Source organism: Kogia breviceps, chromosome 17 (assembly GCF_026419965.1).
Source record: "Kogia breviceps isolate mKogBre1 chromosome 17, mKogBre1 haplotype 1, whole genome shotgun sequence".
Classification (NCBI taxonomy): Eukaryota; Metazoa; Chordata; class Mammalia; order Artiodactyla; family Physeteridae; genus Kogia; species Kogia breviceps.
In genome coordinates, this window is record NC_081326.1 from 62,404,732 (window position 1) to 62,421,238 (window position 16,507).

The 16,507-nt window shown below is 46.7% G+C and overlaps 2 long non-coding RNA genes and 1 other non-coding gene across 4 annotated transcripts in view; all 3 read right to left on the reverse strand.

Annotated features, from left to right (window-relative positions):
* Window positions 1-8,552, reverse strand: part of LOC136792897 (uncharacterized) — a 30,332-nt gene extending 21,780 nt beyond the window's left edge. Inside the window, exons 1-2 of one of the 2 annotated variants that reach the window (XR_010837482.1) lie at window positions 8,255-8,552; window positions 6,964-7,413 (exon numbers count right to left, since the gene is read on the reverse strand). This is a non-coding gene — a long non-coding RNA (uncharacterized lncRNA). Of the gene's footprint in view, window positions 1-6,963; window positions 7,414-7,984; window positions 8,188-8,254 lie in introns of those variants that run through there. The other variant, XR_010837483.1, reaches the window with a different exon arrangement.
* Window positions 8,476-8,548, reverse strand: TRNAM-CAU (transfer RNA methionine (anticodon CAU)). Its single transcript has one exon. It is a non-coding gene; the product is annotated as a tRNA-Met (tRNA).
* Window positions 8,553-12,073: 3,521 nt separating the features above from the next.
* LOC136792898 (uncharacterized) lies at window positions 12,074-16,451 on the reverse strand. Its single transcript, XR_010837490.1, has 3 exons — window positions 16,096-16,451; window positions 13,309-13,545; window positions 12,074-13,012 (listed from the first exon to the last, which is right to left on the reverse strand). It is a non-coding gene; the product is annotated as an uncharacterized lncRNA (long non-coding RNA).
* Window positions 16,452-16,507: the final 56 nt, after the last annotated feature.

Here is a 16,507-nt window from a genome sequence, read left to right on the forward strand (position 1 = left end):
CGTAGTTGTCAGCTGCTAGGTATTTTAAAGCATTTATAGATTCTCCTGCCCAGGCAGGCACCTCGAATGGCCTACCATACAGTATTGCAAAGGGACTTAATTTAAGACTGTTTCTGGGAGCCACTGATCCAGAGCAGGGTAACTGGCAAGGCCTTATCCCAAGTTAAATTAGTCTTGACATATTTTAATGATGTGCCTTTTTTTTTTTTTTTTTTTTTTGGCGGTATGTGGGCCTCTCACTGCTGTGGCCTCTCCCGTTGCAGAGCACAGGCTCCGGACGCACAGGCTCAGCGGCCATGGCTCACGGGCCCAGCCGCTCCGCGGCACGTGGGATCTTCCCGGACCGGGGCACGAACCTGCATCCCCTGCATCGGCAGGCGGACTCTCAACCACTGCACCACCAGGGAAGCCCATGCTGTTCCTTTTTAATGTATGATTCATTTTCTTGGTTTTTCCTGATGATTGTGGTCTCTAGGATGAAAGCAATGCTGTAATCCAAATCAGGGGATAATTTCCCTAAGGAGGGCTTTAACCAGTTCAGAGCCTTTCTGTCCAGGTGGTATGCTTCCACCCATCCTGAAAAAGTGTCCACGCACACTGGCATGTTATCTGAAACTTCCTGCAGCTCAAGGCATTTGAGTAAAGTCCATTTTCCAGTCCTCGGTGGGGCAGATTCCTCTATGTTGAGTCCCCGTCTGGGGAGGTCTGACAGCAGTATTTGGATTATTTTTAGCACAAATCATGCAATTCTGAGTGACTTGCTGGACGGTCTTTTGTTAGGCCCCATTATATATATATTTGAACCCTTTGTAAGGTGGCATCTCTCCTACAATGGGTACTATTATGAATGTGCTGCAGCATAAGAGTGCCTCAGGAAACAAAACAACTGTGCACTCCATTTCCAGCCAGGTGTGACCCAAGTGAAACCCCACTCTTTGGCCCTCTCTCTGTCCTTTTCTGAATACACGGGCTGGTATTTTGGCTGGTCCATCTGTGAGAGAAGTGATCCTCTTGCCTCAGAGGATAGATGAGGTGTCCCAGCGTCCCTTTTTAATAGGATTCATATTGGTCATGTGCTTTGGGCCTTCCCTGGGGTGCCATTAGCACAGACTTCTGGTCTTACCTTTTCATAGACCTGTGGTGGGTTGGGGAGAGCTCTGTCTCTTTTTCCGGGGTTCTCAGGAGCCCCATCTGTAGGCTTAAGTGTGTCCTGGTGGGACTCTGAGGTCAAGCTGTTCTGGTGAAAGACTTCAGGGTGAAAAGCTCTCAGAAAGTTAATGGGCTCATTCCCCCCTGTCAATCTTACCCGGAGCTCCTGTGGGCAATTAGGTGCCTCAAGTCCAAGGGAGCCCCTGGGCCCCTTCATTCATCAGTGTTCCTCTCTTTCTACCCTGTTAGAGATTCGCATCATTTGTTTTTCTTATGTTTTAGCCTTGGGCAGTCGTTCCTCCTTACAGTAAGCGCATTGTTTCTCCCGCATGGTGATGGCTTATCTCTTCGGGTTACTGCCTTCTGGGAATCCAACACTGCCGCCAAAAAAGTGGCGTTTCATTTTGCATCTTCTTTTCTCTGTTGTTCCCTGTTGAACACTTTAAAAGCAACATCCACCAATTGAGAAGGGTTCATTCCAAATGCACCACCTAGTTTTTGCAACTTTCTCCTGATATCTGAGGCACTTTGCCCCCTCCTTCCCCTCCAAAAAAGGTCAAATTTGTCATTCTAATATTTTCCACAGGTTTAATAAATCCTTTCCAAAAATTCAGAGAGGTCTTCATTTGTTTTGCTGGATTTCTTTAATTTTATTCAAACTCTTTTGCTTTGGTTCCCCTTTTCAAAGCCCTGCCAAGATATACTAATTAGTAGTGCTCTAATAAGGGCATTCCTCCCTCAGTGTGGTCCTAATTTGGTTCAGCTGTGGATCCTGTCAAGTGGGCTTCAGGTGTAGAGGATCCTCCCTATAAAGGAGGGTTGTGATCCTTCCAATTAAAGAAGGATGAGAGACCCAGCTGGCTGGTTGTTTGCATTTAGCCCCCTATATGAGATAACAGCAATGGAAAGCTCCCCGCCCTGGGAGTGGCTTCTGGCCCAAATTGGATATACCGTTGGGTCTTAGATGGTGATCATCGGACCAAGTGCTTGTACCCCAGAAGCTAACACAGGCTTTTCTAATTGATCCCTAGAAGGGGGGGGGGGCAGTCCTGAGCCCCAGTGTCAGGAATTGGGGCTAGACAGGCATGGAAGGTGGTGGAAAGGGTGGATATACTGGCATAATGGCTAGAGTAGGTGGGACAGCTAGCTGAGCCGGAGGAGTTAAGGTCTGAAGCAACATATCCTCATTCTTATTCCCTTCCCTTCTTATTTTCCATGATGTAATAACACAAATGCTCGCACATAAAGGACTTCATCATTCTTCCCTGCTTCCTCACAAAATAGCTATAGAGGTATTCAAAAGCCACTGTAAAACCATAGATAGCAATTGATCATCTCTAACCATTGAAAGGATGCCTTTTTGCTTTGGCATCCACCAACTGGGATTACAGTGCAATTGAAAGAAACTTGGTTACTGCTGTGACATACAACAATTTAAGATAACTACTAAAATTATGACCAATATCATTTACTAGGATATGCCAGAACTGTAGGAGTTCCATATAGTTTCTAGAATGTGTGGATTAATAATGTTTACCCATAAGATAAAACTTCTTAGATTGTATCACCACTTATTTGACAATGCTTCCCATGTAATTTAACATACCAAAGAAGCCTAGTTAGTTTAATATTCCTCTCTCTGAAATGGAGAGAAACAAACAATTTGAAGTGTTCCAGGGACCCCATGGAAAACCTCAAAGTTAGCTAGAGGTCAAATGAACTTCATTTAGAATTTGATCTTTGGGAAGTCTGTCAAAAATGTCAAAAAGCTTTAAAACACTTGGTCAAACAGAATCACAGGTCACTGTGAAACAATACTCATTCATTTAACCAGTGATAATAAAAGATCTCAATGGCAAATACAGATCATTTAAAGAAACTCACAATCTATTACAAAAAGCAGTTCAGGGGGGCAGACAGCAGAAGCAAGAAGAACTACAATCCTGCAGCCTGTGGAACAAAAACCACATTCACAAAAAGATAGACAATATGAAAAGACAGAGGGCTATGTACCAGATGAAGGAACAAGATAAAACCCCAGAAAGACAGCTAAATGAAGTGGAGATAGGCAATCTTCTAAAAAAAGAATTCAGAATAATGATAGTGAAGATGACCCAGGAGGGAAAAAAAGTGGAAAAAACACAAACACATGGAGGCTAAACAGTACGTTACTAAATAACCAAGAGATCACTGAAGAAATCAAAGGAAATCAAAAAATACCTAGAGACAAATGACAATGAAAACATGACGATCCAAAACCTATGGGATGGGGCTTCCCTGGTGGCGCAGTGGTTGAGAGTCCGCCTGCCGATGCAGGGGACACGGGTTCGTGCCCCGGTCCGGGAAGATCCCACATGCCGCGGAGCATCTGGGCCCGTGAGCCATGGCCTCTGAGCCTGTGCTCCACAACGGGAGAGGCCACAGCTTTGAGAGGCCCGCGTACCACAAAAAAAAAAAAAAAAAAAAAAACACAAAACCCAAAACCTATGGGATGCAGCAAAAGCAATTCTAAGAGGGAAGTTTATAGCTATACAAGCCTACCTCAAGAAACAAGAAAAATCTCAAATAAACAATCTAACCTTACACCTAAAGGAACTAGAGAAAGAACAAACAAAACCCAAAGTTAGCAGAAGGAAAGAAATCATAAAGATCAGAGCAGAAATAAATGAAATAGAAACAAAGAAAACAATAGCAAAGATAATAAAACTAAAAGCTGGTTCTCCATAAACAAGATGAAAAGACAACCCTCAGAATGGGAGAAAATATTTGCAAATGAATCAACGGACAAAGGATTAATCTCCAAAATATATAGACAGCTCATGCAGCTCAATATTAAAGAAACAAACAACCCAATCCAAAAATGGGCAGAAGACCTAAATAGACATTTCTCCAAAGAAGACATACAGAAGGCCAAGAGGCACATGAAAAGCTGCTCAACATCACTAATTATTAGAGAAATGCAAATCAAAACTACAATGAGGTATCACCTCACACCAATTAGAATGGCCATCATCAGAAAATCTACAAACAACAAATGCTGGAGAGGGTGTGGAGAAAAGGGAACCCTCTTGCACTGTTGGTGGGAATGTAAATTGATACAGCCACTATGGAGAACAGTATGGAGGTTCCTTAAAAAACTACAAATAGAACTACCATATGACCCTGCAATCCCACTACTGGGCATATACCCAGAGAAAACCATAATTCAGAAAGACACATGCACCCCAAAGTTCATTGAAGCACTATTTACAATAGCCAGGTCATGGAAGCAACCTACATGCCCATCGACAGACAAATGGATAAAGAAATTGTGGTACATATATACAATGGAATATTACTCAGCCATAAAAAAGGAACGAAATTGAGTCATTTGTTGAGACGTGGATGGATCTAGAGACTGTCATACAGAGTGAAGTAAGTCAGAAAGAGAAAAACAAATATCGTATGTTAACACATGTATGTGGAACTTAGAAAAATGGTACAGATGAACTGGTTTGCAGGGCAGAAGTTGAGACACAAATGTACAGAACAAACATATGGACACCAAGGGGGGGAAAGCGGGTGGGGGTGGGATGAATTGGGAGACTGGGACTGACATGTATACACTGATGTGTATAAAATGGATAACTAATAAGAACCTGCTGTAGAAAAAAATAAATAAAATTAAATTTAAAAAATTTTTTTAAAAAGCAGTTCAATATTTTAAGAAAATTTTGTCCTCTTAGAGAAACAAATTCAGGTTTTGTACCACCTTTACCTTTAAGACTCATTTTCTTAATTAGTTTCAATCTTATGTTAGCCAGTCGTGACTGCGCAAATTTCTTTCAGTGTTCCTCCTCCACAAACCTTCCACAACTTTCCGTATCCATGTTAATCTGTTCCTCATTTCCCTTTCCATTCAGAAACAACCAGCTCTAGGAAAAAAACACCCTTTTCCCTTTAACAAAATACATTTTCATTCCTCATACCTTCTTTGCTGAAAACACACATCCTGTATCTTTGCATATTGAAGTGTTTCCTTCACAATTCTTAACCTTAAAACCTTAATCTTTAGTGAAAACCAAAAAGCAAGTAATTGTAAACTCTTTGTCATACCAGAATTTCCTGATTGACAAACTTTTGCTTTAGTCTTCCTCTCCTAAGAGGGCAAAAGTAGGTAAATTTAGACCTGCCCAGAAATTAATGTTCTAATGTTTTATCCTATTTGAAATGACCCAGTCAATGAATTCTCTTCATTTAACTTAGTTTAGTTTCAAGTTTTGAATATCTGTAGAGACTAGTTTAGATAGACATTCCCAAAACATAATTATTCCTATAGAGTCTACCTTAAAGTCTTACCTCATTTACCTCTATTTTATTTACTTAAAATCTTTGTCATATTGTTGTTTTTCTTGCTGACAAACTTTGTAACAGGAATAAAAGGTCTTACTTCATTTCTAGTAAACCTAAGTCCAATAGAAGTATTCTACTTAATGCTGATGACTCTAAAGACAGGTATGAATGAATCAAACCAACAAGCTCAAGCTAATTAATACCAGATATTAATTCAATACTGAATATTTCCTAGATCATGTGAACCCGAAATTCATTCTGGCCAGTTTCTTTTATTTTTGAGTATTTATATAAGTGCTTAATTTCCTTTAAGCCAATTAAATAGAGCTCTTTTAAAAATTAATTTTGGCAATGCCACACTTCTATAACACACGTACAAGGACACAAACGCAGGGACCTCACGGTTACCATTCTGAAATTTCAGCCATGAATCAGGTCCAACAGTGTAAAATCCATCAGTTACAGAAGAGGTTAGATTCACATTGGGTTTCTGGCAAATGGGACAAATCAAGGTCACCTGTCTAGATGGCTAAACCCTTTTTACTAATATTAATGGAAAAGACACTTCTATTTCCATCTGTAGCTTTTGGTGATGTGAGGAACCAAGTAGAACCTTTCTCTTCTTCCTGGGAATGTCCCTCTCTTGGACAAGAACAGACAGGTTTTGGTTTTGTCTTTGTCTGTTCCTTTCCTCCATTTGACATCAGCAAAAGTTTTAAGTATCACAAAACTGATTTGGCTGTAAATGGAGAAATAGTACCAAACAAAATGAAACGAAAAACGTAAAGGCCAAACAGAAAATCCTAAGTAAACCCTCAAGTTTGGTCTTGAGGTTTTACATATACCAATGACACCGGAGGCCATAAGGAGATCATAAATGAAGTAATTAACACAGCAAGGGTAGCAGTACATTGTGCACAGCGTCCCAAGATAACCCCGCCTAAACCCGAGATGCTAACAGGTACTGTGGCCACACATTGTTACAATAAAATATCATCTTCCCCTCACCCGTGGGTTCATAGCTGTAATCAGATCACTTATCCAAAATGCACCTCGGAGGACTTTCTTTAGGGATAGTTGAAACATTTCCCTTTTTAAAAAAAATTTTTTTTAATTTAATTTTTTATACAGCATGTTCTTATTAGTTATCCATTTTATACACATCAGTGTATACATGTCAATCCCAACCTCCCAATTCATCCCACCATCACCACCACCACCCCACCCGCTTTCCCCGAAACATTTCCCAGTTTTAAAGACAGAATTTCAAGACCAGCAAAACACAAACCGCAAACACAAATGCTAGCATCCAAAGAAACAAATGAACCAGTTCACTAATCAGGTAAAAGTCCAACAACTCTTTCCCTCTCTCCAACAGAGTACCCCACTCAAATACAAATTGGCTTATTCCGGAGAAAACTCCCCAAACCCCAAATGGAGAGGAAATAAAGTTCCTGGCTGTACACAGCCGGAGTGACTTACCCCACTCTTTGGAGCCTGTCCGCTCCCGAATGTTGATTCCTTGCTCCAACTGCCAAGTGCTGGGGCAGTCAGTGCAGCTTCGGGGAGTTCTGAAGGGAAGATCCTCAGGACAAGCGGTTGCAGCAGCTGCTGGGCCTTACCTCCAAATTCCCCAACTGCCAGCTAGCCAGGAGTAGCAAGAGCAGGACAGGCCAATAAATGGAGAGAGGAGTTGCTGGGGCAAGGAATAGCGACTCTATTCAGAAAGCCAGCAGACCAAGAAGACGGTGGACTCGTATCCCAAAGAACCACCTTATCTGAGCTAGAATTCAGGCTTCTTTTATACTAACAGTGTGTGTTTGGGGTAGAAGTAAAGTCAAACACTTCCTGGTTCCCATCAGCCTTCGGAGGGGATATGTTAATTTCTTCCTCGCTGCAGTCATGCACAGGTGGGCCTGGTCAGGATGTTACCTGTTGAGTTAAACAAAGGTATTTCAGATTAATGCTCATCACCTGGGAAGCAGGGTTCCCAGAGATGGGCCATTTTGTATAATTTAAGCTTATAGGCAACATCCGTTTAGTGATTAACTTGTAGCAATACGAAGGTTCTTCCCTTTTACATCACATTTCAATTTAATTTGCTATTTGACCTGTTCAGAATGACTGAATTATCAGAAATTTCACGGGTGATCATTGCAATGCAGCAACTGTTTCAGATGCAGCGTCAGCACAGATCCTGTCACGTTAGGCCGGGCTGCTGCCGGCAAGACCTCCCTAACACCCCCATCCCCGAGACCGATCTTCTCCTGCCACTTCAAAGCTCTGCAGCCCAAACTCCTCACCAAGGTGTTCAGCGCGGTGCACTGTCCGGCCTCTCATCACGGTGCCGCCCACTTCCCCACAGTAGCCTAGACCCACCCTTCCCTGGGGCCAGGTGTTGATAATCAGGACCCTCCCCAGGAGACTTTGGGTTCCAGGCACTGCCCTGGGTGCTCCATTAGGTGGCTTTGCAGCCAGCGGCGCCCTCAGCGTCCTCCTGTACCTCGAGCACCCCGGGCTCCCCTCACCCAGGGCTGTGCACGTTCCCGCCACCAACAGGCTCAAGGGCCAGGGCAGGACAGCTGGTGGAGGGTGGGACGGCAGGGTGAGTGCACCTCCTGGGTACCCGGGCCGCAGCGCTGGTGGTGAGAGTGGGGATATTCCCGAGGGGCTCACCCGGGCCCCAGCCCGCCGCGCGGTAGTCTTCCTCACGTGCCCACACCCCATCCCCCACCCCGTCTTCAGGCGCCAGCCTCCCTTCCAGTCCTCCTACCCTGGCCCAGAACGCCACAGCCGGCAGGGCGGCGGAGCAGAAAAGTGGTCTCTTCCATCAACGAAAGTGCCGCGCCTCGGTACTTCGGGTTGGCTATGCCAACACGCTGGTGACCCCAGGGCGGAAAAGCGCGGACGCCCAGGGTCTACAGATCCCCTCACAAGCAATTAAAACCTATCGTTCTAGGACGAGTAAAGGAGCTGGAGCGAACAAAAGTATCGTGCCCCGTGTGAGGATCGAACTCACGACCTTCAGATTATGAGACTGACGCGCTACCTACTGCGCTAACGAGGCACCTACCAGCGACTTCCCGGAGTTGGATAATGAGGCCGATGCGGCGGTCCAGTGCGCATGCCCAGAAAACCACGTTTTCATTTTCTCTGTTGAGTCCCTGACTCCGGACACAGGAGTTACCGACCCCAGTGCCGGCCCTGGCTGAACCGGCCACGCCGCTCCGGTCTTCCTCCACCTGCCGGTTTATTTATCAATCAAGCACTGCGGCTTGTCGGACCCCATTTGCCGAGTGCTGGGGATCCGGAGCCGTGGAATTCTTCCTGCTGTTGTAAACTCTTATTTTTGTAGACTGTTTACAAAGCGTTTGCACATGCGTGATCTCGTGAAACACTTCTTGGGCACCTACCGTGACCCCGGCCTTGGCCTTGCGCTGGGTGCTGCGTTCACAGAGACACTCTCAGCCTCAAACAACTGGAGTCGGGGCGCACATGCTTAATTATTTGAAACCACACACGCGCACACACAATGCACACTACTCCGGCCCCACCGCAGATCCCCAGATCCAGTCGGGTGCCCAGCCCCTTATGACGCCCCAAGTTTCCACCTCTGCCCGGAGCTCGGCGGCTGAGACCACTCTTCTTAGAAGCGTCCGCAGCTCTGGAAACAACACCTCGGGTCGCAGGCTCAGCATCTTGGAAGCCCTCTCCCCTCCCTTACCCCCAGCCCGTTATATCAGCTCATTTAAATACATTCATTGTTAAAGGAAATTTTGTCACTATTATAAGTCGAAAACAGGTGTTTACTTTTCTCCTAATACACGTTAAAATAAATATTAAAATAAAAAGCACTCTTCCATGTACCATCTAAAGTCGACCAGAGGAAGGCACACTTAAAATCTGTATATTTCGCTGTGTGTAAATTTTACCTTAAAAAATGTAAACTAAGACTGAACTCCAGCCAACGACAGGCTAACAGAAGGGCTTTGGACGATTACAAGTTTGAAGTGTTTCAAAGCGTAAGACGGTTTGATAGCCTGACGGACCTAAGGACAGAGAGGTGGAGAGAGATTCGGGAGACTGCGAGAATAGCGAATCGTTAACGTAGGTCTAGGAGGTGGGTGTACGAATATTCACTGTACTGTACAATTGTTTCAACGTTTCTGTTTATCTGAAAATGTTTCATTATGAAGTGTTGGGGAGTGTTTTTTAAATCACCCAGAATTGGGGGATGTTAAGGGGGAAACTCGCAACATCAGCGTAAGAAGGTGAAAATTAATATTATCTTAAGAGCAGGCACCAGAATTCCTGGTTATTGGTGTAGAGAACACTGGGCGGGGGGGCGCGGATCATTTGGAGAGAGACCCCTGGGAGTGAGGTTGGTGCAGACAAGGCGTGGGCGCCTTACGGCGTCCTCCCGTCTCGTTAGGAGTCGCGGACGGCGTAGCTTGCCTGGACCCCGGGCCTCGCAGATTGGATGGAACTTACCCAACCCTGGGGGAGCTCTCCCTCCCACGCTCCTCTGCGGGAACCCGGCCGAGGGAGTGTGCTCCGGGCTAAAGTCACTGAGGCCCCAGGACCGCCCGGCAGGTGCGGGAGAACAGAGGCCCAGGTAGAGGGATCCCGCCCCCCGCACACACACACGGAGGAATCCGGGGACCCCGAGAACGGCAAACGGGGACTGTCGCGGCAGTTTCACCCAGGTCTCCAGGCCCGGGGCGCGTTGACTGACTTCCTTACTGCCTCAAGGAAGCCCAAGCTGCGGCAGAATCTGGGGAGATACAGAAGCGCTGGAGGGACCCGACGGCTGGCTGCGCCCTGAGTCCTAAATGAAGGGCTCAGTGGTCGGTGTTACGTGCCCATCAGGGTCGTAGGCGCAGAGGCTCCTGCAGGCGGCGACCCCCAGGCTCGTCTGGTGATGGGTGACCGTGGAGGGCTGAAGGCAGGTTGTCCCTTCCCGCCGGGGGCTGGGGGCAGGGGCTCCTGGAGCAAGCAGTTCCCACCTCCAGGCCTTCTCGAGGGCTGTTCCCTCCGCCTGACATGGTTTTTCCCGTATCAGGCCCCTTTTCAGTGCCGGGATCTCCTCCTTGCCCTTCTTCAGCCAGGTCAAAGGTCACCTGCTCTGAGCAATCCAATGAAATCGAAATACCTTATGGATTCCATACAAACCATAATCTATTTTAAATACACATGAATAAGCTTCTCTAACATTTGTTAAGTTTACATTTATTTTCACCCCAGAACTCATGTTTCCATTATACTCCCACCCCAGAATTTTATCTTCATATAATAGTTTATGTTTGAATGTCTGTTCCTGAGCACCCTGACCTGCCTCTTAGCAGCAAGAATATGCACAAAAATTGAAAATTTTGTTTCCTGTGACCATAAGGTTTTGTGTCATATTTTTCTTAAGTTGACACATCACTATTTTTGTTAGTACACAATCAAAAATCATAAATATATTTATGATTTTGAAGAATAATTATTAAATGGAAAATCTGAAACAAATATCCATGAGATGGATGCAACTTTTTAATCCCCCTTAATTCATGTCTGCATGGCTAGCTATTCCCTTTTTCTAGAATGAGATGGGATTCAGCATTAATTCTGTTCCTATTTTCCATATTTATAGATGTAAATGTTGAGACACTGTTCACATGAAGAAATAAAAAAGGATTGAAAGAGCTTTGTGTCGACACTAAAACTCAATTCCTTTAACAATTTTGAGCTATATTCTAAACAATCATCTCTTATCCATCGCCTTGGTTATGTATGTCCTCTTTCAGTTTTGAATTAGAAGCCACAACAATTAGTCATTAGCATCTTTCACGTTCTCAACTTCTAAACCAATGTTTTGAACTGAATATTCCCTTTATTTGCAGCACTGGAGGTTTTCTCATCTTCCATAAAATCCTGAAGGTGGAGGAAGAACAGATGTGAAGGAGAGACAGGAAGGGAGCAGAGGCCGACCGCCTACCGCAGCTTTTTCTCCAGCTGATCAATTTTGGGACATCATCACATCGTACCCCTGAGGTGCATGTCCAGGTGACATTTGAGGGGCTTCGATTTGTTCTGATGGGTAGCAGAGGCTGTCATAAGCCTTCTTTACAGATGAAAAGCGTGTGAGTGTGTGTGTGTGTGTGTGTGTGTGTGTGTGTGTGTGTGTGTGTGTGTGTTGAGAGGCAGGCTCAGGGCTGGCTGAGCAGAGTAACGTACTGGAAACAGGTTGCAAATTATTCTTCCCCCATGGCCTGGATAGACCCTGGCAGGGAGACCACCTGGGAAGCCAGGAAACAATCCAGGCCCAGGGAGATGAAAACGTGTTCTGGGAGATGCTGCAGAACCGAGTGGAGACACAGTCTACAGGAACAGCCAGGACTTGGGTCTGTCTGGGTTACTGCCAAGAATAAAGAGAGAAGCAAAGTGTCACTCCAAATTTAGAGGAGCAATGTCCATAAATGCCCTGGTGCCACCACCGGGCAGGAAAACAGAAAAGAGGGGCCTGTTTGGAGGGAACCCGATAAATTCTGATTTTGCATATTTTTATTATACAAATAATATGTGCTCATTATCAAACATATGCATACATACTGTATCAGTCAGCTAGTGCTACACAAGCGCCGCTTAACAAATCACCCAAAACTTAATGGCTTAAACAATGTGGGTTTCTTTTTGAATAGCTTTATTGAAATATAATTCTCCTGCCATACAATTTACTTGTTTAAAATGTATAATTCAGGGACTTCCCTGGTGGTCCAGTGGTAAAGAATCTGCCTTCCAACTCAGGGGACATGGGTTCAATCCCTGGTCAGGGAACTAAGATCCCACATACTGCGAGGCCACCGCACCACAACTAGAGAGAATCCTGCATGCCTCAGCAAAGACTCTGTGTGCCACAACTAAGACCTGACACGGCCTAAGGAAAATAAGTAAATAAAATAAATAAATATTTTTAAAAGTAAGGTGTACAATTCAATGTATTTTTGGTATATTATATTATTATTTTTTAAAATTGTGGTATGAGATAAACATAACACAAAATTTACCACTTTAACCATTTTAAGTGTCCAACTCAGTGGCATTAAGTACATTTGCGATGTTGTGCAACTATCATAACTATCTGTTTTCAAAACCTTTTCATCCCCCCAAGCAGAAACTCTGTGCCCATTAAGTAATAACCCTTCTTTCCCCTCTCTCCCCTCATTCTCCTCCCCTGGTAGCTTCTAATCTACTTTCTGTCTGTGAATTTGCCGTTTCTAGATATTTCATATATGTGGGATCATACGATATTCGTCCTTTTGTGTCTGGCTGACTTGACTCGGCATAATGTTTTCCAGGTAGGCATGTATTTTTCTTGTGCACGGTGTGCTGTCGGCTGGGCTAGCGTCAGGCTGTGGTTGGGTTCAGCGCTGCTTGTCATGTCTTCATGGTCTCCACTGGTCAGTCTGAAAGACTGTGGTCTTCATGGTCAGCCATTTCCTGGGGTGCCTTCTTCTCACTGAGGGTCACAGAAGCCTGAGAGACCAAACTGTACCAAGCAAGCACATTTAAGCCCTCTGCTCTGGGCCCCTCCATCCAAATTCTATGGGCCCAAACAAGTCACCTGGCCAAGTTCAACATCCATGGGCCAGGGAAATATACCCAGCCCACAGGGGAGAAGCTGCAAAGCCAGGGCAAGGAGGGGAGTGAAGAATTGAGAACAATAATCCAATCTCTGCACAGACTCACACATATAAATGTCTCCCTCACCCCACCCTTACCCCAATCCTGTTACCTCTCCAGAGGGAACCACTGATATCAGTATCATATTGTCCAGTGACTTACTTTTTCCACTTAACAATAAGCTGGGAACTCTTTCCCTGTCAATCCATATAGATCTTCCTGGTTCTTTGTAACTGCAGTGAAACCGTCTCTGAGAACAGGAGATTAGGATGCAGACCTGCCCGGGGGAAGATCAGGTGAAGACCCAGAAGGAAGGGGGCTGGCTGCCAGCCAAGGAGGGAGGCCTTAGAAGAAACCAACCCTTCCAACACCTTGATCTCGGCCTTCCTGCCTTCAGAACTGAGAGAGAACAAATGACCGTGGTTTAAGCCCCACCCTACCCCTGACCCCTTCACCCCCAGCCTGTGGTATTTTGTCCTCGCAGCCCAAGCCGCTCTAGGTCTTCTAATTCTAGAACATCGAATTCTTCCCAATTAGTAACAATTACTGTAGCGAACATTCTTGTACACCATTAACAATGGACGTCTGAGGAGCTTGTGGGCAACCGAAAAATCTGTTCTGTCCTGGATTCAGGTGGGTTTGCTGTTTCACCCCACAGGGAGCACATGAGGAATTTTCCATTGATCCGAGGGTGAGGACCAGAGGTTCTGGGCGTTTGCCTGTGCTAGGGCAGTGGCCGCTGTTAAGAGCTTTTCTTTTCAGCCCTGACCTCTCCCTGCACTTCCATCCTCCCCCATGGGTCATGGTCTCCATCTGCTTGGCAGGGGTCACAGCCAGATTGTGGGTGGCACCCGACCTGACCACAGCCCACGGTCTTTGCACAGTCCCCTGCAGTCACTGGTCCAGTGGGAGGGAAGGTGGGGTGAGTGGGCTTCAGAATCATGCTCACTGTGACTCTCAGCTCCTTTCCAGTTCCCTCTGCTTACGAAAGTCAATAAATAAAAATGGAAAATATAGAGGGAGTCAAGAGACTAAGTGAGGAGAAAGCTTACTGGGGAAGGAAGGGGGCTGGAGACAAGGGACCGGTTTGGGGTGTGGATTCTCCCATGGTGCTTTGGGAGGGGGCAGAGGTTTCCCAGACCTGGCCCCTTCCCAGGCAGGACTCGGTAACGTGGCAGGGCTTGGCCGCGGGCCCACAGGTCCCATCTGGTTATTCTGGCTGTGACAAGCCAGAGGCCAGGGCGCAGCCAGCTGGGCAAGTCCAGGGAGGCTGCGGAGGCCGGGTGTGGGGCGGGAGGGGGTTTTCCTCAGACACGCCCTGCAGGGAGCAGCCGGCATGTCTCTGCCATCTGTCCCGGGCAGCGCCAGGCCATGGCCCTTCCAGCTCTGTCTTTGACTGGGCGAGCAGCCGCCACCGCGCGAGTCAGCCTGTTGTTGGAAGCTTCTGAGAGTCACTGCTCTGAGCCGTGCTGACAGAGCACCCAGGAGGAAGAGGGCCTCGCCCCTGACTGCCAGGATGTTCCCTGAGGGGCTGTGTTCTTGCCACACTGAGGCCAGAGGCAGCCGTCACAGAAAACGCTTGTCTGGCCTTCTCTCCGTCCGCATGACAGCTTCTGTAGCTCCCACATCCATGAGATAAAAACCCGAGTCCTCTTGCCGTCCCCCACTCCCACCAGGCTCTGACCTCTGGAGCTCACCTCTTCCCACTCCTCCCTGCCCCCCCCCAGCACACACCCAACCCCTGCACCCCTGGGGCACCCATTCCCTCCCACCTCCCCCAGCTAATGCCTCCAACCTGTCGTGACCTCAGAGAAGCCTCCGGACCCCAGGCTAGGTCAGCCTCCCGCTCTGTATGATCCTGGCTCTTGCTTCTCTGACCTTAACACTCATCCCGGTTCAATTCATGACTTTTCATTTGCCATCTTTCCCACTGGACTGTAGCCACGGCCACAGCGGGGGTCATGCTATAGGCTGTGCGGAGCCCATGGTGGGCCCTTAGCATTTGATGATGACAGAAAAGGCTTCTCGCGTTCGACTGTATTTGCTTGTCTTTCCTTGAGGGCAGACGCTGCAGTGGGTTCATTTCTAGATCCCTAAACTTTAGCCTGATCAAAGATCTCGTTCCTAGTTCCAAAGATGGGCAGGCTCTGACTTCAATAACCAAGCAGGCCTTTCCATGAACTGGCCAGAAACACATTCAGGTCCATCTCCCATGCTCCACACACAGCGAGGTCCCCTAGCCAGAGGAGAGGAAAGGGTTACAGCACTCACCTCTCAGGACCCTCCCACTCCACCCGCTCTGACAAGTGAGACAGGTGAGACAGGTGGTGGTAGGTGTGGTCCCAGCAGCCCTGGGGCCACAAGGAACTGGGCCTGCCGCTTCCGGGTTCAGACCTAGAACAGGGCAGTGGTTTTACCCACAGTTCCAGCAGGTGTAATGGCAATGGCAGAGGTCACGGTATACATCCTGGCACCCCAAGCTGTGCTGGGATGCAGAGCCACGAGGCCACCTTCATCACAGAGCTCATGGGTGTCATGGCTCTGGCCTGAAGTCGGCAGGCATCCAGGGGCTGGGCCGCTTGCACAATAATCCTTTCCAATCGTGTCACTAACATCTATTCCTGCATCTGTATTTCAAACGTAGGGTTTGTGCCTGAAATTGCACAACCCCATGGGAAAGTTGCATTATCAGGCTCATAATTTAAAGCTTAGAGACTTCAACTAATTTAGGTGACAGGCTGATGGCCCAAAGGAGAAAGTCTGATTACAAAGGGGCACTTACTGGGAGGTCTGGGTCCCTTCCAGCACCCTGCACATACATGCATAGGAGGCACTTGGTACGTGTTTGTGGAATGGATGAATGATATAATGTTTGCCCTCCTGAGCCTGTAGGTCTTATTCTATTCAGAAATCTGTCCCCAGCTATCACACACAGACACATAGACTCACCACAGAGCAGGGCTTTGCTCATTGAAGGGAAGCAGGGAGCTGTCCACAGTGAGCTGATTCACCCTTATAGTCTTTTTAAGTCATTAGTGACAAAGAGGCGTGCAAGCGGGAATCTTCTACAACATTGCTTTTCTCTGCAAAAAGAGGCAATCAGCAAGTGTCGGTGGCAGTGGAGAGCAGTTGTACACATAGAGGGAATACAGCCCACTTGGTCCACAGAAGTGGCTGAGGCTAGTGTTCCTGCTCTCTCTTGGGGTACTGGGTGCTGGAAGGTGACCAATTATTTCACCCAACAGATATCTACCAAGTGCTGCTGTGGGATAGCCACTGGGATCAAAGTGGTGAACAAGACAGAGTTGGTTCCTCCTCATTAAAAGACACTAAGTAGGTAACCAAATATATAAACAAGGCA